General features: G+C 46.0%; 1 protein-coding gene across 3 annotated transcripts in view; it reads right to left on the bottom strand.

Annotated features, from left to right (window-relative positions):
- Nucleotides 1-27,468, bottom strand: part of ANKRD11 (ankyrin repeat domain containing 11) — a 200,676-nt gene that overhangs the window by 100,321 nt on the left and 72,887 nt on the right. For all 3 annotated transcript variants that reach the window (XM_081031728.1, XM_081031726.1, XM_081031727.1), the window contains one exon: nt 25,583-25,665. The gene's annotated coding sequence lies outside the window, so the exon portion shown is untranslated. The remainder of the gene's footprint in view (nt 1-25,582; nt 25,666-27,468) is intronic.

A 27,468-nucleotide genomic window follows, 5' to 3' on the forward strand; every position in this document is an offset into this window, starting at 1 on the left:
TCACCAAGGGGCCCTCTTTTCTCAGCTGTGAAGGCTGAAAACAGAGCTTGGACCAGCAGAGTGAGGCCTTCCTGAAGGTCAGCCACAAGGGGTGGTCTCCCCGACAACTGTGGGGCAAGGGGTTCAGAGCTGCCAACACTGGCTCATTGGTCTTTTATCCTCAAAGATACCTGGCTAGGGAACAGTATTTCTAAAAGAAGCCGTCAGGAGACAAGTAGTGACAAAAGTGCAAGTCCTGACCTAGTAAAATTCTCTTACATTCTGTTAGGTAGAAAACACTGGTATTTTCAAAAGTTACAAAAAAATTTTATTTAAAAAAATAATAGCCTTGCAAGCACAGACTACATCAAGCCAAAACAAACACAGTCATTTTCAGATGATATACTTCTTTTAAACAGCATCTTCATAAAATGGAAATCTGGCGACTCGATTCCATCACTGACTGAGCCACAGGCAAGTGGCTCTCTAGTCCTCGTGCTGTGCCGGAAACGCGCACCCCAGGCACGAGCAAGACACCTTGGAGTCGCTCCCTATCCATGAATGCCCAGGTCAAGGGGCAGGAAGGGCTCGATATTGTGTGTCTACCAACAACGTGTGCCTGCAGTGGAAGTAGGAGGGGGTCCCACACAGGCCTCCCAGTGCCCTCTGAGCACTTGAACTCAGCTGTGCTCATAAGCAGAGTGTGGGGGGGGGGAGCACGACACCTCAAGGCCTTGCAAAGGGCCAGTGGACAGCATTCCAGACAGGTGGGAACGTGGGACGCATGTACACAGGATGTGTGGGAAATTCAGTGTGGCCACACAGAGTGGGACAGGAGAGCCAGCAGAGGCCATGCCAGCCACCATCGGGGTGATGGTGAAATAAGACAGAAAAGCCCAACTAAGGAAGAGTGCACAGCAAGAAAGATGTCTGGGACTTGACACCAAGTTTCAAAACAAAACAAAACAAAGCCACTCTGCTGAGTAATGCGTGTGGAATGTAACCAGGAGGAGGAAGGGCCTGGAAAGACACGCGCTAAAGCAGCAGCTACCTCCTGCCTGGGGAAGCCAGGGGCTGGGGTTGGTGGTGAGGGAGAAGGGGGGGGGCTTGCAGGTTTCACACCACACACGTGAGTCTGAGAAAGTTCTATTAAGACCGTACTCATCTTGTGAAACAGCTGTGAACATCCACTGGGGGAAGAAAGACTGTACTTAATCTATTGGGTTCTTTTTAAAAATGTTTTATTTTAAAATACTTTAGATTTATAAAAAAGTTGCAAAAAAAGTTCAGAGTTCCTACATACCTTCCTTTCAGCTGCCCCTAATATTCACACCACATGTAACCACAGCAAAATCACCTGATTCCAAACGCCCCTGGATAGCACGCTACGACCTGCAGACCTTCCTCCAGTCTGACCGGCCTGTGCCAGCCTAGGACCTGCCCGGAACCTGGGGTCACGTTCCCTTGTCCTCCTAACTGGGTCTTCTTAATGACACAAAATGAAACAATACTTTTTAAAATTACACGAAATGTGCTTTGCACATAGATCGGTCAAATACAGAGTTTACAGAAAAGCCCACAAGACAATTAAAAAGGCAGAATGCTGGGGGGGGGGGGCAGGGGGGAATATTCAGAGAAGATACGGTTTGAAGGAAATTATCCAGAGATCAGGACAGGTCTCCTTGGGTGTTCAGCAAGCAAGAACCGTCCTGCCAGCAGAAAGAACAGCGGGATGAGAGTCTGTGCAGCGCCAGGCCCCGCCAGGCCCCGGGGTAGGTCGGGAAGGCTGATGCAGCCAGGGGAGCATGAGCCCACACCTGAGGAGGCCCCGCCCACCTCACAAACCTGAAATGCAAGACCTGAAAGGAGCAAACTGCTTCCCAAAGCAAAGCGCAGAAAGATTCACAGGAACGCAGACCTGTGCCGTGCCCAGTGAGGCAAACGTCAGTGGCTGGCATCCAGTTATTCCCAGGCATGGAAGCTGGAACAATCTGAGACCACCCGCCCCCCCCCCAGAAAAAGTACGGTATCAAACAAACATACACGAGTCCACACTGATGTAAATGAGCTGAATAAACAAAAGCAACGGGGAGAAGAGACAGAGCTTCCCTACAAGCAGCCCTTATCCTCTTGCATGTCCGCTGGATTTAGTGTCAGCATCTCAAGGACGGAGGATGAAAGGGGAAGAGCAGATTCACAGCGCGGGGACCTTCGCCAGTGACCGAGGTTAGCATCCCATGTGTCACGGTAACAGCACACGCCCTGGCAGCATGGGATGAGAAGGCACCTCACCTCTGTGGTCATCTCCCTCCAAAACCAAAACCGCAGCCTAAGGAGAAAACAGCAGACACACCCCAATGGAGGAATCCTATGAAACACCTGGGTGGTGTCCCTCAAAACTGTCAAGGTTACAAAAGACAAGGAGAGAAGGAGACACTGTCCCAGACGGGAGGAGGCTGAGGAGCTGGGATGACTGAATACAGTGCGCGGTGCTGGGTGGGATCCTGGGACAGAAACGGGATAGGAGGGAAGCAGTGAGGGTGTCTGAATAACGTCTGCGCTGTAGTTAACAGTGCAGCCATGTTGGGTTCTTTGGTTTGACAAGCAACCGTGGTAATTAAGACATTAGCAATTAGGGAAGTGGGATGAGAGATACACAGGCATTCTCTCTCTTTAAAATTTTTCCTGTAAATCCAACATTTTTCCAAAATAAAAGGTACACTGGAGGGAAAAAATCTCCAGTTATGTAATTAAAAAAATACAACACATAACGGAAAAACAAAAAGCAATCCATTGAAACCAACCCAGAATTAACACATAACACAGATGGCAAAATTAGCAGACATGGCCATTAAACAGTTACCACAAATGAGTTTGCCAATATTCAAAAACTTAGACACGTAAGCATGAGCCTGTAGAGGTAAAACCAACGCGACAGGAGATGAGAAAACAACACTGGATGGGACTGACAGCAAACAGACATTCCGAAGGAAAGCTCAGTGAGCTCCATCCTAAGCTGGACGGAGAGAAGAGGGTTGTGAGCAGATGAGCGCCCTGTCAGAGACCCAGGCCAACGGCAAGCAATGGAACGGATGTGTGACTGGGGTCCCCATAAGGGGGTGACGGATAGAAAAAAATATTTGAAGAAATAAAGTCTGAAAGTTTTCATGTTTTGATGAAAATTATAAATTCAGAGATGCAAGTAGCTCAACGAACCCCAAGGCTAAAGAAACATGAAGAAAGTCACACCAGGGTGCATCCCGGGACTAAAGGACAAGTCTTACAAAGCGGCCGGAGGGAAAGGCGGTGCACAGAGGGCAGGGTGGCAGCAGATTCCGGTGGGAAACAACCTGAGCACAAAACCTGGGAGCAGCACCTGGATTCTACACACACTGAAAATCCTCCCAAAACAAAGACCATGTGAATATACTAAAAACCGTACTGTACACTTTAAATGGGTGAATTACTTCAATAAAGGTGATTTCATCTACATGCACACAGTTGAAATAAAAAAAATTTCAGACATACAAAAATTGAAAGAATTTATTATGAGCAGAACCACGCTATAAGAAATGCTGATGGGAGTCCTTCAGACAGAAGGAAATGACACTGGATGGAAACAGGAATCTACACTAAAAATGAAAAACACCAGAAATGATAATGGCACAGGTACATACCTATGAGTTTTCCTTTTAAAGATGGTCTACTGTTTTAAACAAAAACAACAGCAATAAAGTATAGAGCTTAAAACACATGTAAAAGGAACATGTAAGGAAGCAGCAGAAAGGTTGGGAGGGCAGACACGGATGTACACTATTTTCAGTTTCTTATACTATAAAAGTGGTACTCAACAGTAAATTTAAACCTAATCACACTAAGAATAAATGGTCTAAACACCCATTAAAAGGGCAAGATTATCAGATTGGGTTTCTTTAAAAAGCAATAATACCCACCTCGAGGCTGCCTACGAGAACCCTCTTTAAATATAAGGACAAATAGTTTTAACTTAAAAGGATGGAAAGGATATAGCATGCTAATATTAGTCAAAAAAAAAAGAGTAACTATTTTAATATCAAAATAGACTGCAGAGCAAAGAGCACCATCAGGGATACAAAGGTCATTCCATAATAATAAAGAGGCAAATTTATCAAGAGGATGTAATAGTCTCAAATGTTTATGCCCCTAGTAACCGAACTTTAAAATATATGAAGTAAAAACAAACTGCATGGAGAAATACACAAAACCACCAACATCGTCAGCTTTCAATACCTCTTTCTGAATGCAGCAGTCCCTCAGTATCCTCGGGGAATAGTTCCAGGACCCCTTGCAAATACCAAAATCTGCAGATGGTCAAGTCCCTTATACAAAATGCCTTAGTATTTGCATATAACTTGTACACATCACCCTGTATACTTTAAATCATCTCTAGATTACTTATAATACCTAATACAATGTAAATGCTATGTAAATACTACTGTTATACTGTACTGTTATACTGTACTGTTTAGGGAATATTGTTATACTGTACTGTTTAGGGAATAATGACAAGGGGGAAAGTCTACATGTTCAGTACAGAACCACCATAGGCCCAACTATATAGTACACGTCAGCAAAAACATCATTTTTTCCCCTCCAATATTTTCAATCCATGGTTGCGGTTGGTTGCGTCTGTGGATGTGGAACCTGCAAATACAAAGGGCCAGCTGTATGTGACAGGACAAGTACACAGAAAGCCAGGCAGTATAGCTGCCCACTCCTGAAGGGTAGTGGGAAGACTTATTTGCCTGGATGGTGCAGTTTTGGATTCCATGCCCCCTTCATGGTTTTTTTTTGTATTTTCTACAATGGGTAGAAAATGGAAATAAGAAAAACTACGTTTGTTTTTTGAGACCTTCACAGTGGACCCCCTGGTCCATTTTCTAAGCAAGAGGAAAGCAGTGCAGTGCAGGCTCAGGTGCTTAGGGGGTCTGTTCCCAATTCAGGAAACATCCCCGGGCATGAACAACGCGCAGGCTGCATTAGAAACAAATCTGGCTTGACTGTCCCTCAGAAGCCAGCCCTAGAAGCTGACACAGAAGCCCTCATGGACAGTGCACGTTAACAGAGCTGGACCAACAACAGGGACAAGCTCATCAACAGCCCCACGTCCAGGGCCTCCAATAAGCCCAGAGGCAGCACTTCACCACCAAACTTCTGGAACAGAAAACTCCCCCAAGGCTGCTCTTCTCTGAACACTATGTTAGAAAAGAATGAAAGAAAAAAAAAAAGAACACTGGAAACAGATTTTAACCAATCCCATTATCTAAGCAAGAAAACACCCTGGAGAGCGAGCCTGCGTCTAGCAAGAAAACACCCTGGAGAGCGAGCCTGCGTCTAATCATCAGTGATCTTACCTGTCATCTGAAATAAGGTGTGAGGTACTCCTCCCCTCCCAACTGATAAGGTTTAAAACCAATTAATTCCTAAAGCACTTCAATATCAACTCTGAAGGGCGGTTACACGATTATTTCAAAGCACCAGATGGGCATAGCTCATATCCCTCCCACAAAACTGCTCCCTGACATCCTGCACCCGCTCCGGCCCTTCAGGTGTCTATTTAAGCCACTATCGTGGGAAAGGGCAAGGAAAAGAGGAGAATGGAACCTAAGCCATACGGGGCTGGAAAAACTAAAAACTGTTCTTGGTAACACATAAACGTGTCAATTGAATTAGAAAAGGGACATCCTCTAAAGGTCAGAGCCATGGTGACAGAAGTATGAGTTCACTTAGCTCTGTGGCCATCCACTCAGCCTCCTGAAACAGCAGCCCAGGAAAGATCTGGAATAAACCTGCAGATTCCCAGACTTCAGGGGACAGAAGTTTAATACTCTTTAGTCCTACTTGCCAAAAGGAAAAAAGTGCGACCTTTCCACACTCCTTGGTTCATTTGTTTTGCTGTTTTCTGTCTCATTTGGACCTGTTCTTTGTAACCTAAAACTGAAGGAAGTCAATCTTGCAGCAGGTGGGGTAGGGTGGTTGAGAAACAGGAAAGACCCGGTTCAAACTGAAACAAAAATGACTACTAAATGGGAGTTTCAAACTCCTTACGCCTCACCACAAATATATGGATATTAAAATCGACACCCTGGGCTGCCCTGAGGAGGCTCTATCTAAAGCACATCCCTCTTACTCAAACCCTAAAATTACACGGGAAAAACAACATTAAGGCTGTGAGCTACACTTACTATGAGGCTTAAATATGTAATAATGTACAGAGTAGGACACAAGGCGTGTTATTTCCCAAAATAAGAAAATGACCAAAACATCTACACATTATCCATTCAAAGATATCTGCTGTTGTTAGTGGGAGAAATTGCTCTTCCAGATGTTCTTGTGATTTTTTATATTACATACAAATATTAAACCTGCGTGTCCGCGCGGGCACAGCCCCACCCACACCCACACCCACCCAGACCCACAGAAAACTCCAGGCCTCAACTTCCTATCCTGAATGACCTCCCCAATCCTGGCTGTCCCTCTCTGCTGCCTGGCGGAGTCCCAGTCACCCTGCCCCCGGCACCTCCAATCCGTCATGTCTGAACCACAGCTTCTCCCTCAGCCCCTTCTTTCTGTCTCCTGTCTCCACACCACACCACTGTCCTTCTGGTCACCACACCTCAAGGATCGGGTTCCCTGGCTTCCCAAGCCCCCCACTCTGCAGGGTTTTCCTTGGACCCTGCGTCCCAGAGCCACTATGGAGACTGGGCTCGTGCCTGCCTGGCGAGGCTTCCTGCCCACACCCCTTTATCAATACCTGCTTCTGCTCCCCACCTTCCAAGAAACTCTTGGCATAGCATGCCAACCTCAACTGTGCCCAAACCTTTAGACACAGCGGGTTACTCTCTACTCTAGGCCTATTCTGTTTCCTTCACCCAAAATTCCGTTTCTAATTCCTGTCGCCACTTCTTCTAGTTTTACTGATTACTCAGAAGCAACCAAACTCCACCTTCTCAGTGGAGCCTTTGTCAACCCCAACCCCCAAGAGACATGGTCTCCTGCCCCCCTGTTGCCCATTTCCTCTCACAGGAGCTTCTGGCAGGTCTCTCGTGGGCCTGGCATCTTACTGCAAGACCGTTAAGTGCCCCGAGAGCAAGACGCCAGCCTCATCCGCCTGTGTCCACAGGTGACAGACACCACGGCCTCCTGGGAGAGCATGCCCTGGGACTGCGGGAGCCCCACACACATTAAACTTTCTTTTCCTTCTGTAAATGGAATAATGCCCACTTCAGAGGATCTTTAAGGATTAAAAGGCAAAGCAGGTGGCCCAGTGCTGACAGGCAGTGAGCACTCCAGTGCCATTACCCGTCATCCTGGAAACCCAGCTCGGTTTTACACAGCATCTTACACATTAACAGGTGATAAAATGTACTGAACAAATGAAATACATTGGACAGTGAGAATTACTATTTTGATTTACATGAGTAGGTGTATCCAAAAATGTATACCAAAAACAAATCACAAAGGAAGCTCTTATAATAGAGCTGGATTTAATTCTGAGGGCTACAATCAAGAAAGCTCCAACCACCCCTTGATGGAGATGTAAATCCAGCAATGCTGGCAATTCCGAGGGGCCTCATTCACCACCCCCGATGCAGAGGGAGCTGCCACAGAGCACTTGGCAGCTATGCACACAGTCCGATCCAGAGGTGAGAGCGATTCATAGGGTCCACGCAAGATGACAGGAGATCCTAGCCTGGTGCTCTCCACAAAGTAGCGCATCCGAAGACTGCATTCCCGCCCAGGCTTCCATGTCACTGGAAAACAAGTGGCCTCCAACTCTGCCATCCCACTTTCAGTAAGAACTCTAAATATAAAAATATCTGACAAACGAGTATTTTCTCCTCATCTCTATAAGCCTGAAAAAGACTATACAGGAGTTATATCTTGTGATATAGAACTCTACTAAAGATGCTCACAGGATTGTGTCATAGTTTCAGAGTAAATGGCCGAAAAAGTTAAATACAGGTTACTGAGTTATTGTATAACATAATACATATTATATAGTATTATATCTTAATTTTTGTCAACAATATGACTGTTGTCCGCACTGCATATTCTTTGAAAGTATGGCTTTTTATGGCTGTAAATTATTCATCAAAGAATATATCCCAATTGATCTAACCAAATAAAAGAAAAAAGGGGGGAACCCTAGAGTCCTCATTTCCAATTAAAGCAGATCAGCTCCAATATTAGAAAGTCTGTCTCAAGGTCTCATTGCAACCAATTCAGAGACAGCAATTCTTTAAAAAAGAAAAAAAAACACAAAAAAAGTTGAGTATACAGGACTCCACAAATTTGAAAAGTTTTCCAAACCAGCAAATACAATAATGATATATTTTATGCCACTGCAATCCAGATCATCTTAAAATATCTGTAAAATCTGAAAAAAGACACCTTTTTAAATCATGTGACCAGGCTGAACCATAAGACTAAAGTGAGCCAAGAGAGGCAACATAATTGAAATAATCCAAGAGAATCGAGGTCTTAAAAAAATGAAATGCATGTTCGATTTTGAGGCAGCTTCTTAAAATGAAGAATTATACAAGTAAACTGGATGAGCCCCAGAGAGGGGCTGCTCGATGCCAGAGGAATGGGCTGGACCGCAACCAGCAACCCCCTCAGGGAAGAGTCCACGCTCCTAAATGCATTCTGTCTGTCACATAGGAACCCCACCTGCACTGGGGGGCTCAGTCTACATGCTACTGGAATCCACTAAAAACAAAATCAAAGGAAGGGCAAACAGCTGGTGAGCCACACACAACTGAGGATATGCTAAGTACGTGGGTACACACCCAGGACAGACACACAGACCCACTTTAAAAGACCCACTTTTAGGACTGGCCTGGTGGCTCAGGCGGTTGGAGCTCCGTGCTCCTAACTCCGAAGGCTGCCGGTCTGACTCCCATATGGGCCAGTGGGCTCTCAACCACAAGGTTGCCGGTTCAATTCCTCGAGTCCTGCAAGGGACGGTGGGCTTGGCCCCCTGCAACTAAGATCGAACATGGCACCTTGAGCTGAGCTGCCGCTGAGCTCCCGGATGCCTCAGTTGGTTGGAGCACATCCTCTCAACCACAAGGTTGCCGGTTCGACTCCCGCAAGGGATGGTGGGCTGTGCCCCCTGCAACTAGAAACGGCAACTGGACCTGGAGCTGAGCTGTGCCCTCCACAACTAAGACTGAAAGGACAACAACTTGACTTGGAAAAATGTCCTGGAAGTACACACTGTTCCCAATAAAGTCCTGTTCCCCTTCCCCCAATAAAATCTTTAAAAAAAAAAAAAAAGACCCACTTTTACATGTCCACGAGAACTACACACAGAAGGGGTGCTCACTGTCAAGGGCCCCCTTTGAAAATGCACACAAATCTGCGAGCTAGATGTGCGGTGGGGGGGCACGGACACAGGTCCCCCGGAGGCTGTAAAATGCTTAGTTATCTGCTGATAAGCACGTAGGAGGACTGGATTTGTTCAGCTCCATTTTCTCTTAGTACAGCTATTTACAAAGTGTTGTCCAAGGATTCTTGGGGATCTCTGCAGCCCTCTCGGAATTTTTTTCACAGTAACACTGCTTTTTTAGCTGGGGTGATTTGTGCACTGGTCAGGCAAAGGTGATCGTCCAGTTTGCTTAAGAACCTCCATGATGAAGCAATAATTACTAATTTCCTTAAATCCTAAGCCTTTCTACTCGTCTTTTTCCATACCCTATAACAACTGAGAGGTGGGCATGAAGCATTTCTGCTGTGTACCAAATACAACAGTTCTCTCCAGCAAAGGCACTTTTTCAGGGCACACCATTTTCCTGTGAAAGAATGACTGATATACAAACTCCAGTTATTCAGACGTGGGTATTTGGCAGACCATTTATGGAAAATGAACAAAACGAGACTACCGGTTCAAAAAAAACACCTGCCCTAAGTTATTGCCAATGCTAAAATTCCAATGTTCAGTCAAATTTTAGAATTTCGGAAAATTCCCCACTGTGAGCAGACAGGTTCTGGTGGCTTACAGGCTCTTCTGGTGAGAGAGGCGGCAATAGAAACAAAAGGAACTTTGTCGTAGTAAAATAAGTACATCAGCATCCGGAAGATGTAAATAGCTCAGCAAACCAAACACAGGGAAAAGATCGTGTCACAGTGCCAGGAAGACCAGTGGGTCTGAATGCAGCTGGGAAGGAACGGCCCATGACTCGATGGGGGTTCCGGGCTGCCACTGACCTTGCGCCACACGACCAATTGCCGACTCCTGCTGTCCAATCAAAGAAAACCTCCAAAATTATGTCAAGAAGCTGTTCCAATATCTTCCCTATTCCAACTATGTGGTTTTTTCGCATACGTTAATCAAAGCAATATATAACAATCACCAATTGTTTCTTTTGGAATACTTTTAGTAAAAATGTATTATTTAGATTAATAGTCAATGGGTTTATTATTCCTACTTTTCAATGAATTAGTAAATAAACACTTTGTCAACAGATACACCTACGTAGACAAAAGTTCTTTGCACCCCTGTTTACAACATGAAGAGTTCCTGAGATGAACCGTGTGAGGACGGGACCCAGGACCAAAGGGTGCACAAGGGGAGACTGCAGTGCAGGCCCCACTTCCCCCGCAGATGCCCCCAAGAACTCACCCGTGACAAGACGCTTCGTGTGTCCCACTCCATGGATCTCACGATGAACAGTGTCAGATGGATGAACAGAGAAAAAAGATGTACATATACAGAATCTTCTTCCAAAGAAGTGCCAGCTTTCTGACCGTCTCCCTGGGGTGACTCTTTGTTCTGTGTCAGGAACAGGGAGGTGGGCCTAGCCCCACCGGATGGACCTTTCTACTGTTCGGGCTCCTTCTATAGGAAGAGGAAAGGCAGCCACCTCTGACAGAGCATGTGTGAAGAGCAGCAGAGCATGTCTGGTTGGCCAATGAACTGGGGACGAGGTATGCAAGAGGCCCGTGTGTCTTGGGCTGAGACATGACCGGGACTTTGTCCTTTTTGCGCGGCAAAAATAAGGCACACAGTTTCGAATTTTACAGCGTCCTTTTATAGACCAGATCCAGTATTATCCTCTGAATGTCATGATGAAAAGAACGCAGACTCCTGTCCTGCAGGTGTCTCCTCATTTACAGATGAGAATGAAGGCCTGGAGGGCAGGCTGCAGGACAGGCTGAATGCACTGGTTCCAAGCCATCCCATGCTGGCTACCAGCCGGGACAAAATCCTCACCTGGACGGGTGCTACGCTGCACGAGCTTCTGCCTGGGACAGGATGGGAGTGGCACTAAGCAGCAATCCTGTTGCTGAATCAGCGTACAGAGCTTACTCTCAAAAATGACCAGTTTGAGTTAGTGAATAGAATTAAATTGTGTTTGGAGAATCTGAGGACATTTTGAAATAGCTAAAGACCCCAATACACTAACTGCTCTAAACCCAGGTTAAGAATTACTGGTCTCTAAAAAAAAAAAATTAAGTGGTGCAGAGAAAGGCACGTTGGCTGGATACAGTGGCGTATCCTCCCTGAGGAATCCCAGTGAGGGTGTCGCACCGTCTTTAGACTGAAAGTATGGACCCCTCAGAGGCCCCCGGGAGCGTACAGCCGAAGGCAGTCCTTCTCCCTCTCCCATCACCAACTCTGCAGGGTCTGACTGCTGTGGGAAAGGTTTCTGCACACGGCGTTTCCCATGTTCCCTGAACAGAGAGCTGCATCTTTCCTGAGCAATGTCCTCCTGTCTCAGTCCAGGGTTCTCAGAACTGTGGGCACAACACAGCACAAGAGTGAACCTTCATGTAAACTGTGGACTTTGGGTAATGACGACGTGTCAATATAGGTTCCTTGTCGATACTACACGTAATAAAAACATGTGCCACTCTGGTGGGGGTGCTGGTAACGGGGAGGCTTAGGGAGGGAGGGTGTATATGAGAAATATCTGTGTCTTTTGCTTAATTTTGCTGTGACCCTAAAACTGCTCTAAAAAAAAAAAACCATACAGTCTGTTTAAAAAAAAAAAAAAAAGTGACCCTCCTGCCAGAAAAACACAATGTGCAGGAGGACAGGCTCCCAGGGCCTGGCCAGTTCCCAGGGAGAACTGAGGTCCCTGGGAGAGGGGCCCTAGGAACAGAATGCCTGGTTTACATAACAAAGAAAATCCTTCCTCGGGCCTGAACAGCCAGGCCAACACTTGTACCTGGCTCCCCACCCAGCCAGCTGTCCAGCACCCCAACTCATGAAGCCCCTCCGACCTCCACACCTGCTGTTCACACGGTCTCTGACCTCCTCAGGTTCACAGACAAATTCATGGGACCTCTGCCGAACCTCATAAAGCACCTGCTAACTGCACTGAAGCCTTTCATACCCCCACTAAGGTACAAAAGAAACCAAGGTGCAAGTGGACAAGGTCCCTTCTCCAGAAAATGCAAAAATTAAAATTTTATCAGTCACATTACAGATTTCTCTCTAGATTTACAAAGCCATTAAAAGTCACGTTTTGAAGATTAATGTCATGGGAACTTAATGCTAAATTTTAAAATGCAGAGTATGAGACTTTATATGTACAGTGTGATCCCTATTTTGTGAGAAGTAAGTAACATCGAAAATTTTTAATTTAGATGTTTACCTTTGAGTGGTGAGATTACACATGATTTTCAGTTTTTTGTTTAACTTTATATACTGTTACTAAACTGTGTCCCCAAAAAAATATATGTTGGGATCCTAACCCCCAAGTATCTCATAATGTGGCCTTATTTGGAAATAGGGTCATTGCAGATGTCACAAGGAGATCCTTAGGGTGGGTCCTAACCCAATATGTTTCCTTAAGAAAGGGGGCAATTTGGACACGGACAGACGCCCACAGCAAGGACGCCATGTGAAGATGGAGGCCGAGATGGGATGATCCTTCTACAAGCCAAGGAGCACCAAAGGCTGCCAGCAAACCAGCAGGAGCGGGGAGAGAGGCCTGGGCAGACTCTCCCTCACAGCCCCAGAAGGAACCAGCCCTGCCAGCACCTTGGTCCCGGACTTCTGGCCTCTGGGACTGTGGGAGAATACATTTCTGCTGTTGGAGCTGCCCAGTGTGTGAGACTTTGTTACAGAGGCCATGGCAAACTGATACTTAAATTTTGTTCAATGTGCATAAACTACTTCAATAATAGGAAACTCTAGGGGCAGCGGAATGGCTCAGTTGGTTAGCTCTGAACAACAAGGTTGCCAGTTGGATTCCCACATGGGCCAGTGAGCTGCGCCCCCTGAAACTAGACTGAAGGACAACGAATTGGAGCTGATGGGCCCTGGAGAAACACACTGTTCCCCAATATTCCCCAATTTTAAAAAAAAATTAAGTAAATTTGGTTTAAATTTAGAAATAATAAAAAGAAACCCTAATTTTTCTAAAAGATACTGACAAGCATAACTCTTAGAATAAAGATAAGATTTCTACAGTTCACTACAGTTTCAACAAAAGCAAGCAAGGGTATGGCCATTATGTTTGGATACCTACAATTTATGGTAACCAGCTCTTTCTAGAAAACATGGGGGTTACCTTACTGATACTGATTTCTAACCATACACTCTTAACCTTAACAAGCTACAATAAGGTACCTGAAATTGAATGCTCCTTTCAGTTGCTGGGCAGACGTCTGAACCGATTCCCCTGAGAACTGTGGAGGAGTAGACTCCTCAGAACTCACTGTTGGTAGTAGTTCTATTCCCTAACCCCAAATCCTGTTTCTACCCCAGACTCTATCCACCCACAACCACCCCAAAATAAGCAAAAAGTTATTTCTGATTTGCCTTACATTGACAATTTGGAACAAACAGATTTAGTGAACTCTGAAGGCCCCAAGCAAGAGCATGACTGAAACGGGCCTCAAGAACTGAGATTACAAGGGAAGAGGGCGCAGAAGCAATGAAGCGATATGAGAAAGGGGGTTACTCAAGGTTCTTTGGAGAAGCTGACATTTCCTGAAGTGATTGGGGGGACATGGGAGAGGCAGAAAACATGCTGGAGGCATAAAACAGAAATGCGAAGCACCGTCCCCACTAACCATCCGACTGAACCTTCTCTTGCCTCCGAATCATGTTTGGAGAGGTAGCCTCAGGCCTCGACCCCATGGTCTCTAACTGGGCACTGACCCAGAAGGTCACCCCGATGACCTGGACAGTAAGCAACCTGAAATGGGGCCCTCATGTCAATATACAGAGATACTATGAACTACACAATATGAAAAGTACCTCAACTTTTCAGGTAAAACACTTCAAAGAAATTCCCGACTGACAGGTAGAGCCCACACTTCTCAGGGCCTGAAACATCTGACACGTGCCAGCTAAGACCACTCACAAAGAGGCTTTCAACAATCGCTGTGTGGCCTGCTCCTGACTGGTCTGGTGTGACCCTAAAAGATCTCAGAGCCTGTCTAAACCAAGTCTGAGGCCAAATCGCTACCAGTCTCGCTTCCTGGAGGGTCTGTGCTGTTTGGGGGAGCCAGGCTCAGTGTGGGGGAGCCAGCTTGGGAGAAGCCGATAAACCAAAGTTCATAGGTAAACTGAGGCCAAGGACTCCAGGAAACCCACAGAGAGTGACTTTAACACGTTCAACCAGGATTAGGCAGTGATGGGGGCTTAAAAAGCATAGAGACCACCAGGCAGCCTCTCCGGGAAGGGTCTGGAGCATGTCTGTGTCCCAGGACACAGACAGGAGCCCAACACTAAGATAATGGAACAGACAGCGCAAGAGCCAAAGCATGGCCCCAGTACAACTAGAACTTAAAACAAGGGGCAGCTCTCAGAGCAAACTGAGTAAGCTGTGAGCCAGGCATTACTGAGGGGACAAGTTTATTTAAGGAAAGGAGTTCTCTTAGAAGTCAACAGTCTACACACAGTGTTGTACATGCCTCTCAGGTGGAAGGCTGCCAACAAGCCCTGAGGCTGGAGTGAGGGAGCCAGGGGCCCAGTGAGTTCTCTTCCGACGCCTCCACCCAGGCACAAATCCTGAGCAAAAGCCTCTGAGAATACCAACCTCCGTAACTAAAGAAAATGGAACTATGGGAAGGGAGCCAAACACAAAGAAAACACTGCCTTCACTGAAAACACTTTAAAAATGTAGAAACCTGTTATGGCTCCCATATAAAACTTTCCTCTGCTTTTAAAGGATTAATAGCCAGAAAGTGTTATTTTGTTCTTCTAGGATCCTTCAAAAAAATGTAGCAATAGTTTAAAGGGTCTGGCGCAAAAGAGAATGAAGAGTTGTCCTACAAGATGGCAATGCTCAGTCCTAAAGCTGCTATGGCCCCGAGGTCCCAGGCTGGGTCAGGCCCCTGCTAGGAGAGGACACACATCCAGTCACTATGCTCAATCCTGAATGGGAGACATTGATCATTACTGGATACTGCCCCCCAGAAGGGTGTGTTTTTAAGAGTTCAGAGGCCAGTCCTGTGCTCTCCTCTCTCCACTTCACAGGGCTGTTCTGAGGATCCAAGACTCCATGCATTCACATGGAGGTTTGGTTTTCAAAATGTTCCCCAGTAAGGAGACGGTCACCTAAATACACTGCTGATGTTCTTTTCTCTGGAGTGGGTAATGTGAACCCGTTAGCAATAGACGGGTAACCACAGACCACCATAAACACTTTGTTTTAAGTAAAACTGAAATCAGACTTCCAAAGAGAAACATCTAACAGTTTGTCCTGTCTGTACCCCCACTCCCCGGTCTTTGTCAAGCCCATGGCCCAAGGCTACCATCCCATGTTCTCCCTACACAACCACCCACCAGATTAACCTGCGGAGACTGCTGGGGCAAAAGTGGGGGTATAAGTGGGGGGGACCCAACAAAAACTTCCCTCCTTTAATATTTCTCTATGGTTATTTCTGAATGAGTTTCAGAATAGTTTGCCCCCCCAGAATCTGCGCTCTCAAAGAATTTTCACTAGCTTATAATAGATGCCCTACTTGGGTAATAAAGGGAAGAAAACATTTTGTTGTAAACGTTTGCACAACAGCTATTTACAGGAGCCTCTCTTCACAAAATAACTTTTCTAGCCTGCTTCCTGGGACAGACTTGCTTCTGTTCATGGCTAGTGTGCACTTACAGCTCTGCGTGGGAAACGCGCTACTGGAACTCGTGTCCTGAGGTCTTGCCCAGGCCCCTCCGACATGCAGGGCTCTAACTCCCCGCGTGTTCTCCCAGCACTCACCAACATACAGAATGCATCACAGTGAATCCCAACTGTTCTCCAGCAAAACTTCTGCCAGAAAATCACCAAGGACCTAAACCCAGTTAACACTTTGCTTTCTGTTTCTTAATTATAAAACCACAGCAAGGGGTGAGTGCTGTGAGCTGGAAGCCCTTGAGACCCAGTTACTCTGGGCTGAGCATGTGCATAACGGTCAGACATGTTTTACGCACACAACTCCAACCAAAGCACAGAAATGTTCCCAGGCCTACAGACAGTGACAGGGACACACGCTTCACACCACCAGAGAGCACTGCCCCCCCCACCACTCCCCACAGGGGAAGGGTGGGCCTAGTTACAAAAAGCCCAATGTGACAATCGTAGAGAAGAGCCTGAAGTTCACAGCGCCGAGGGGAACATGAAGGATGAAGGAACATCATAGGCCCTGGAAACAGGACACTGCGGTGAGGAAGACAGATGAACCCTTAGTGCTTAGGGTCTTAGCGGGATGGAAAACAAAGGGCAGCACAGGGGCAGGAACAGATGCAGAGTTCACTTGACATCTGCCGGGACGAAGGACTAAGGGCCAAGACTTCTTTTAAAAAGCTAGGCCCAACTGCTTGGCCAGAGCTCCCCAGCGCTGGACCCCTAAGCAGTCGAAGACACAGAACAAAATGTGCTCCATGGTGGCCCAAGCCACCAAGAGGCGGATGCCGTCCGGGAGGCAAGAGCAGACGCAGGAAGAAGTGGAGGACTCAGAGGGAGAACAGAATGTAGTCTGAAAGGACAGGGCCTCCAAGGGAACCCTGACACATGTCAGTGCATCAGGAAAGGAGCAAAGAGAGCAGATGGGAGACGTCTAATTGATAGGAGACGATGTGGTCACAGAGGCTTCAAGAAAGGGAACAAACCTGAAGGGCAGGAAGCCCAGCAGAGCTGACCAGCTCAGTATGTTTCCCTCTGGTCACTGCCCCAACCCCAGGGCAAAAGCCCCCACCTCACCAGTGGCAGGGTCACTGGACAACACATCAGAGTAAAGAAAGGAATTCCTTCTTTCATAAACAAAACTCCACCTTCCACTTAACTTGGGGGGAAAAGACTCCAACTGATAAACTGCAGATCAAGCCTGAGGATGCCGATCATTGCGGGAACGCATAGCGGATGGCTGGCCTTCCTGAGCGACAGGTGAGAGCGGCCCCCCTCTAAAGCCGACACACGTGACCACAGATGAGGAGAGAGGCGACGGCCACAGCAGAAGGCCTCTGGGGCTGCTGCACTGTTTGAAGAGCAGTGGTTGGTCTACACAGTCAGTCAGCAAACCAAGGCTGAGTGAGTCACCATCTGGGAAACCTCACACCAGCTTCTGCCTTCGGATTCCTTTCCACCACCTCTGGGCTTTACCGGTTCTCCTGGGGCAGCGGGCTCCAGGGGAAGGCCAGACAAGACTATGCCCTCAGGACATGGACTGCATTATGTAAATGAAACAAACCACCACTGCAGCAACCCTTCCAAGTTTACTTAAGTCTCAGGCTGCGGTATAAACAGAGACAAGAAAAAAAAAGTGTAAAAAGGTCAACTGTGTAAGTAAGCGGCCAGACTAGGCAGAAAAGGCCAGAACCAGGAGCTAGTTCCCTGGACAACAGAGAAGAATGGCAGGTACAAGGCCTTTAGAAAACGGGCTTCACCATCAACCCAAGAGCAGTGGACCCAGGTTTCGTTTCCAAGCATACTTCATTTTATTGCACTTCGCAGATGTTGCATTTTTTTGTACAAACTGAAGGCTTGTGGCAACTTTACATCAATAAGTCTATCGGTGCCATTTTTCCAACAGCATCTGTTCACTTCATATCCCTGTGTCACATTTTGGTAATTCTTGCAATATTTCAAACATTTTAATTATTACTGTATTTGTCGTGGTGATCTGTGATCAGTGATCTTTGGTGTTACTGCTGCTGTGAAGATTGCTGCAACGACAAAAAGGATGTCAAGCATTACATAAAGCTCGTTGATCAGGCAGGCAGCAGCAGGGTTTGCGAGGACTGACTCCAACTGGACAGCGGCTCCACTTTACCTCTGGGTAAAATGCTGTCCAAGAGCATCAGATGCTACAAAGATACAATTCACGAGAGAAGAGTCAATCACTGCGGCAAACTTCACGGTTGTCTTATTTTAAGAAATTGCCACAGCCACCCCAGCCTTCAGCAACCACCACGCTGGTCTATCAGCAGCCATCAGCATCAAGGCAAGACTCTCCACCAGCAAACAGACGATAACTCGCTGAAGGCTCAGATGGCAGTTGGCATTTTTAGCAATACAGTATTTTTTAAATTAAGGTACTCTTACAATAAAAATGTGGAAAATGCTATCTATTTTCTTGGGTTTAGTAGGGAAAAGAGGAAGGACATAGTGAAGGTGTCTGGGGAGCATGTGCCTCACCTGTAGACCTTACGAGTTAATGGGAAGATACAAATCAGCAGACAGTTTTGAGTGGGATTTCTCCCGAGGGTGGGTGAACGCAGGCGCGCGACGAAACACAAAAGCCCTGACCACCCAGCCTCCAGTGAGGTGGTCCCAGGGAAAGACTCTTCGGGCAGAAAGAAACCTACTAGGAGAACCTGGCAGTCACCAGGTGAAGAATGCCAGAGAGGTGGCCTGCAGGGCAGGTAAGGCAACTTAAAGAGAAGAGCCCCAAACACAAAGAAAAGGGAATTTTTAAAGTAAGGTTTTAGTTTAAGGAGGTTAGATGAGCTCTACATACCTGATTACAGCTTTCCCTATTCAAAAAAAAAAAGCTCAAAATAGGGTTTCTTCAGCTGTGCCACCCCAGGCTGGATGGTAAGCCTTTGTCTCCCCCCAGTCCGTCTTCCCAGGACTCAAAGGCCCAGAGTCCCTCTCTGAGACGGTAGAGACCGGTCTCTGGGCTGCAATAAAGCCCAACTTCCACAGGCTCCAGCATCCAATTCACAAACAATTCTGTTCGAGACCCACCTATAGACACTTTGACTCCTTTCCTTCTCCTGCTGCTGCAGCCAGCGTTCCTACGGGTCCTTTCTTAAGTCACCATCCTGCCCAGTGCCAGTAGGAAAATTAATGTGGGTAAAGGGTGAGGGATAAAGGTGAGTAAGACAGTAAACATTTCAAAATAACAGGAAAATTGGTTATGTTAATGGAAGTTTTAATCATAACACTGAAGTTTAAAATGCGGTATTACCATGCTAAAATATCCTAGGATTTTTGTAGGGTTAAAAAAAAATCGGGTCACATCTAAATTGGCATCTTTCAGCTCAATTCTCAATTGCAGTCTAACTTTATAACATTGTTTGCTATTCTGCTGCAGGGCAGAATTTAACATAAGATAGGCACATTGTGAAATTCAATTGTGTGGGTACAGTCACCAGAGCATTACGTGACATTCTCATGAGGTAATCTGTCTCTAAAGGTGGCATCTGGTTGGCCACTAGGATGAAATCTTTAGAACTCTGGTTCCCACTAACAAAAAAAAATGAACAAGAGTAAATTTTAAACAGAGGCTGACGTCATCCAGGAGATGGAGAAGATTCACAAAAGCCGGTGGTGGGGTGGTGGAAGGGCGCGGGGTTAGGGGTAGGTGAAAAAGGTGAAGGGCTGAAGAAATACAAATTGCTAGTTACAAAACAGTCCCGGGGATGTAACGTTCAGCATCGTCAGTAATGCTGTAACCACTATGTATAGTGGCAGGTGGGTACTAGACTAACCAGCGGATCACTGCGTAAATTACATAAATGTCTAACCGCTACGCTGTACACCTGAGACTAATATAAAATAATATTGAATGTCAACTGTAACTGTGAAAAATAAATAATTTTTAAAAAATAAAAGTACAATTCAAGAAACCAGAAGATGTTGTGGAGGTGAGAATGAATCTAGGCCAACATACCAGATACAAGGCGCCCTGCCCGCTGAGACCACCATCACCCGAGCATCTGCTCCCAGAGAGACCAGGCGCCGAGGGAAAACACTGTCCTCGATGCACGCCTCTGGCTCTTCTGCTCCCCGAAAATACCCAGGATCCAAACAGTGGCTGCTACCTTCCTCAGAGGTAGATGAGGGGCCCACGGTTTTCTTCCACTAAACAAACTATCCATTAATAAAAGGTCAACAAAGTCTAAAGCCTGCAAAGAAAAGTGTCATTTGATTTCTAAAGAACCCCTTCTTATTTCCCTCCTTTCCCATTCTTGCTCAGGCAAAGAGCCCTCTAAGCCCACAGGAGCTTCACCTCTGGCCTAGGGCAGAGACTCTGAGCTTAAACAGAAAGGCGTGGGGGGCGGGGGACTGTGAAGGAAAACACGGAGAGGTCAGTGAGTGGTGAGAAAGCAAATGTGTGTGTACATGTGTGTTTCGATGCAGAGCCTTACACACTTGGTCACACCGCAAGCCAACACCTGGCAGTTCCCACTGCCAAAGTCAGCTTGCTCTGGTCCCCCGGCCTCCACACTCGGGTTCCTTCGAGCACGATGCAGAGGCAGGGCGGCAGGGGTAGTGGTCGCCTGGCCCAAAGCTCAGGACTCCGTGCTGGCACTGCAGCCAATGACATGCACACCTCCAGGGCCACACCGTGCAGTCCCTGCCCTCCCCAACCTCTGGCACTGCCTGGTACTATTACAGCCCAGGCACTGGACTAATGTCCTGCTCTCTTCCCTTTCAAACGTGCTGCTCTGGTCAGCACTCAGCTCCATCTTTAGTATCCCTCACACAGCTGCAGGGAACCACAGTGCCAACTGCTAGGAGACAGTGCAGACAGGTTTGGCTGGATCACACACGCACCCTCACGTTCCTAACAGGGCATGAAAAAGCCCTCCACCACCCTTTTTTGGACACTAAGAATATCCTAAATCCTTTCTCCCAATAGGCAATACAAACAACAATCAAGACACCTATTCTAGAGTGGAGAGGAGACTACAATTCTCAGCAGGCCCATCCTGAAGGTGCCTCACGACTATTCCGGCCATCCCCAGACGCAGCCACACTGTCACACAGCCCCCCTCCTGTAGCCTTCTTCCTCCCACCGAGATCAAGTGGCCTGCACACAGAACACACTGTAGCAAAGTTCAGCTGAGAGCGCTCCCTCCCTGAGTTACATTCAGAAAAGGCCACAAAAGGACGTATGGTGGTTCTCCGGTTTGTTCCAGCAGTTAAGTTCAGCTCAGTGCTAACAGAATTTACGGAGCATCTACTAAAAGCCAGGGTACAGGCAAATCTCTTCACCCTCAAATACAAAACACTGAGGAAATCCCTTTCGCCAGCTTTAAAATTTGATGGTATTAAAATATAAAATAAACCCTGGCTCTATGAGAACCCCTGTAGTTAACAACAGAAGGAAAATAATAGCGATATTACAACCAACAAATGAGGGATTACAAAGAGTCCACAAATCCTTCTCAGTCGGAAGCAGGTATCTCTACATGCCATCCTTCCCCGTGCAGTTGGGGTCGCAGAACCCAGGGGCCCATTCCAGCTAGAAACATCCGGAGGGCAAGAACAGAGGCGAACAGCCAGAACTCACAGCACTTGCACAGCCACCACTGCTGGGACCTGGCTCCCCTTCTGCTCTGATCTGCCTACTTTCCAAACCCTCTCCCCGGCCCGTGAATTCTCCAGCAATTCAAATATCTTGGAATAAGAGAACCAAAGTTCTACCAATTAACAAGGGCTGAGCTGGGGGAGCTAGAGCTTCTGGAAAAAAGTGTTTGAATACTACTGCCAACTTTTATATTAACAAAAAAATATGCATTTAATGAAATCTAATTTAAATGATATCTAACATTCTGTACTTTATATGGTTTAAAGGAACCTAGCCAAAAATATTCCCCAGAACCCTAAAATTACAATAAAAATTCATTATAGTCAAAAATCCAGTAAATTATATTGGCATAATTAGTTATGCATATTTCTTTGAAAATGAGGCAGTGTGTTTTATCTATTTTTAAATCCAAAAAAAAAAAAAACACCCTCTTTGTTAAAAAGGCAAGTGAATTAGCATTAGGACACGGTGGTACACATTCCTTACAACGTGCAAATCCAACCCTGCCCACTGCATAGGCCACTGCAACCACGTGTGCCCTGGCCAGGAAGGCACACGGCGGGTGGCAGGTCAGGAAAAATCGCCAGTCCTACCCGTACACGCGGGGAGCAGGGGGACCTGCCTAGGAAGAGCTTCTCTCTCCGCCTTAGCACCAGATGACAAGGCATTCTCTGTCAGGACCCCCTCCTGCAGCCTCGCTCCCTCCAACCTTGTTGCTCAGAGGACCCTACACGCACACCCCACCCCCATGTGATCAGCACGTGAACAGCAGGCAGAAGGGGATTTGGTTCTGTTGCTAACGAGCCTTCCAGTCCGCCAAGCTCTCTGGAACACAGGCTGAGCACCAGCGTAGCTCACCTCTCAACAGTTAAGCACAGCCTGTTCGGGGTGCGCTGGCTCAGCGTCGCACCCAGAAACCCCGAGACTGTACAAATCACTCTTCTGCGTGCCTTGCGAGTTCAACATTTCAGCAAGTCAAAAAGTGATCACTTTTCTATTTTAAATATAGGTGTTCAATTGGAAATGTAAACCATTAAATGTTTATATAAAAGGAAGCCTCCATTCATATAAACAAGACTGCCTTTATAATTATAATAGGCTATTTTCATAAACCATATTGTTTTGGGAAACATACTGCAAAAACCCTGATTGACACTAAGTGTGAATGTTAACGTTCATATGCCACCTAGGAGGCTGGTCAGTGCTGGAAACAACTCTCACTCTCTCGTATCTATACACTCGTCTAAACCTGGTGGAACGTGTGCCACCAAAAACCATTTCAATCCCATCACTTCTCTGGAAAGGCCTTGACCCTCCTGCTTTACCAAGAAAGATGTTAACAAAGTGAATTACACAAGCCGTCAGCTGAAACTAGAGTTTTATGCTATAGAAAGGTGTTTTAAAAATCTAAATCTAATTAGTTTAAAGCTTTTATTTTCGTGGAATTCTGTTTCCATAAACAGTGTCACTTAATCTCTAAAGAAACCTTAAAGTTAGGTATCACCATTGCCACCTCACAGGGGAGGAACCCCGGCTCACAGGATTGATGATGCGGGCCCAAGGTCACCACACAGCCCTGTAAACACTGCCACGCCTGGAGTAACTCAGGGCAGGACCAACTCAGAATCCACCCAAACTAGGACCCTAACTGATACCCAAGTGGGAGACGAGAGCATAGTAGTAAACACTAAAGGACATTTAACAAGCCCATCTCTGTCAGAAAAAGTCATTTTCATCTGATCTAAATGGCTCATATTCTACATTAGGTGGTCAAAATGAAAATGAGAAACAGTGAATAATGATAATGAAAAATTATTAGAGAGCCTACAAAATAATTCTGTTTTTAAAAATCTGCCTTCTGATGCCAAGAAAGGTAAAGGAGGGTAGCTGTCAGTAAGCCGCTTATACGGCTGCAGCCCAGCGCTGGCCCTGCTCTCGTACATTCAGGCCACTGACCCAGGAGGAGACCTGGCTGCTGGGCAGTCACAGCAGCACCTCATGTTAATAAGAACCTTCAGCTTCAGTCAATACAAACACGGTGGATTTTTTGGAAAGACTATAATAATCACTATCAACAGAATATTCATGGTTAATTAAAGTGATAAATGGCATTAGAAACCTTGAATTAATACTGTGGTATGGTCAAAAAAGCCAACCCTTCAAATGTTGGAATGCCTTTTAAACATTAACACATCCACTGCTGTCAATCCACCAGACCAACTGGGCCAACCCAAGAATGTCAGCAAACAGTTGCTGTTAATTGTTTTCTTTTAATCAGGTATCACTAAATCCTTAAGAAAAACCTAACTTAAGCAGCATTTTGTTTTTCCTTGTTATAAATTAAGAATAATATTCCAGTTCCCCAAAACAGGCAGAGCTTGGTCTCCCAGACGAGGGTCTCCCCTGGACCTAGTCTCTAGTGGCTGCCCCACTATTATGACAACCAAGCTGAGCCCACATTCACACCCTGGGAAGCACTGCCCGGCTGCCACAAAGCCCACCACCATCACACCTGTTCACAACACCCCTACTGGCCAGGCTAACTGTTAATCATTCTGCAGATTTAGAGAAAACAAGTCTAGGCCTACTGTCATAGACACCTCCGGTACCCTTTCCATCACACCTGATCCCCATTTCCAAGAAAATACTTCAGTCAAGTCAACAAGACCAACCAGGTGCATTTCAAAGGGGCCCGATTCAATGATGGCTGAGATAGAGGACGGTTCTGTTAGATTAAGAAGCCACATCACTCCAATCTATGGTGATGGAAAGAGAACTGACTCTGGGTGGTGAACACACAATGTGATATATAGATGATATATTACAGAATTGTACACATGAAATCTATGTACCTTTACTAACAATTGTCATCCCAATAAACTTTAATTAAAAAGAAGATGACGACGACACATCACGAAAGTAGCAGGAAAGGTTTCTTTCATGTCTGCTAGGAACAACAACACCGCAAAATAGATAATACACGTTTGGACTATTTGCTTTAAAACACTAATACTTGGCTACAGTAGGAAAAACTAAAATGAGCCAAGCGTTTCCTTTCCAATTGTTATCAATCCACATATCAGAGGAAATCAAGTGTATGCCAATGCAATGCGTCTCCCTAGGGAGGGCTTCGTCCTGGAGCAACAGGTGCTCGGTCAGACCTGAGACCAGAGTCTTTAAGGGAACAGCTGCCCCCCTCTCAAAAAATTTGCCAGTAATTCCAGGAGGAAGCAAGGAGTCAGGGCAACCTAGCAAAACATGCCATTCCTTACCCACCAGCCACACACACTCCTCAAACCTCCAGGGATACCATGGCTTGGCTACCGAGACTACCCAGCAGTGCCTCACTGCCCAGACACACAGGCCACCAGACCAGAGCACAGAGCCAGGCCTGACGCTTCCCCAAAGGATGAGTGACAATTCTCAGACTAGAGAAACTCTCCTTCATGCAAAGTATTAATGCAAGATGCAGAGAGCACAACACACACACAGCAAGTGTGCACAGGGACCCAGGGTCTCCAGACTACCTGGCAATGGAGCGAATAAGATAAAGGAAGTTGAGAAGAAACAACTTCCTTCAGTGGCCCAGCTACCAGCTTGTTTAACTTTTCTGCAGGATTCCTCACTGACACTTCAGGGGGCTGTTTATTAACCCCACACTGCTCACTACCGACCACCGCTCTGAAACACCCTCATCTAAGTGAAATCCAGGACAAAATTCAAAACATGTAACCAAACTATCAAGCCAAGAAAACCAACTTGAAGACTGAAGCATTCGTTTGATACTCCTTTTGACAAACCAATGAAAATAAACACAAACTGATGAGAGGTAATGCAATAAAATACTTACCGAGTCCATAGCTGAAAGTCAATGTTGACGAGGGCTGTATATTAAATCCAAAAAGGCGTGTCCAGAGCAGTACTGTGTGTATTCTGAAACGAGAGAGAAAAATTAAAATTAGCTCAGGTGAATAATAATTTCTACTTCGGCTTTGTTTACAATTTGTCTCTCTATATTTGGAGCAGCCATTTATTCTACTACAACCTTCTTTCATTTCATTTAACTCCAAACAAGCAAAAAGTGTTTAAAATGTCTGTTTGATTTGGAGTTATAAAGGGAGAGTAAAGCCCAGGAAAGAGGCTCACACCTGATGATTTGTTTCAGCGCACAGGGCACTATCCAAATGGAAATCTCTGTTCTTAGTACTTTTTCCTGGAAAGCAGTGCAGGGAAAGACCAGGTTGAGGAAAGAATCCTCAGGTAGGCCTGTCTTTCTCCCCAGAGACAAGGCCTCAGGACTAAGGTTTTCTCGTTACTCCAGTGGAATTTGACAAAAATCTCTGTCAAAGTTATGCAGTTTGCATCTTCTGCAGACTTCCTCTCACACTCAGCATAAAATCCAAACTCTCCCTTTAGCTCATTAAAAACCCGACGGCGTGCCTCTCCCCACCTCCCATAGCCCCCTGTGCCCCGCCTCCACCCCTGTCTACTTCCCTCACTAGGTAAGGCCTCTACCTGGAGGGCCTGCCACCTTAGCACTACCCACATTCTCTCTTCCATTTTGTCTGTGCCTACTGGTGCCTCTCAGCAGGCTGTTCCTGACCACCCTATATCTACCCCACGCCACCCAATCTCTTCCTCAGTCTACTTAAGATTTATTCTCACAGACAAAGGAGCATAATTCAGACCAAAGTGCTTCACATGACTCCAGTTCAGAAATGTGACTCCAGCACCCTACCCTGTGTTTGAGTTCCTCCCTACGCAACTCAGGGGAAGCAGGAAGATGAGGGCAACTCAGGAGGGCCTGCACATTTTGAAAATGTGAAGAAGGAAGGTTGTGTGGGGGTGGCTGGATACTGCAGGGAGCCGTGGTGCCAGGGCTCCCGGAGCAGAGGAGCTCGTTCGACAGGCTGCCTCCCTCCGATTCATTCCTTACAGAGACAGTCCACACATACACGGTCTCTTTACTAATTATTAAACTACAACCATACATATCAACATAACTCAATCTCAAAAACCAAGCAATGAATGAAAAAAGGTCTCGGAGGGATACATTGAATATATTTCTTTCAAAAGTGCATAAAACTTAATATATTTGATTTACTATGTATACAGTAAAATGTCAATGAGAAGCAAATCACTATGAAATATAAAATTCAAAATAATGGCGGCGGGGCGTTTGGACCCCAGCTGGGAAGCGTACCAGAAGTTTCAACAATACTGGTAAAGCAGGGATGGCTGGTTTTCAAATTTATACCATAATAACCTGAAGCTCACATGATAAACTAGCTAGACTCTTCCAAAACTCCGTGACAGAGGCTGAGGGCTCCTCGCCGCTCTGCTGCCCTGACAGGGAGTGGACAGGAAGCCAGGGCCACACCCCACACCAAAGCCAGGCTGATCCCTGGTCCCTAAATTGTACAACTGGTCCTCTTCCATCTTGTGATTAATTGAAATAATTTAATTCTATCATTCACTACTAGGAATTTAAGGGTACACAGACAACTAAAATCTTTCTTTTCATTCATCAAATATTTTTATTAAAACTGTAGCAATTTCAACAATTTGAAGGTAGACCCAAAGTATAATATCAAAAAAAAGCAAATGACAAAAAACATAATCTTGCAAAATAACTATGAAAACTAGATTTTATTTAGAAGCCTCTCAAACTTCCTATACAGAAGAAATCAAATAAATCAAGTAACCATTTAAGTAGCCTTGCTGTATGAACACAAC

This window comes from Rhinolophus hipposideros, assembly GCF_964194185.1.
Source record: "Rhinolophus hipposideros genome assembly, chromosome: 21".
Lineage (NCBI taxonomy): Eukaryota > Metazoa > Chordata > Mammalia > Chiroptera > Rhinolophidae > Rhinolophus > Rhinolophus hipposideros.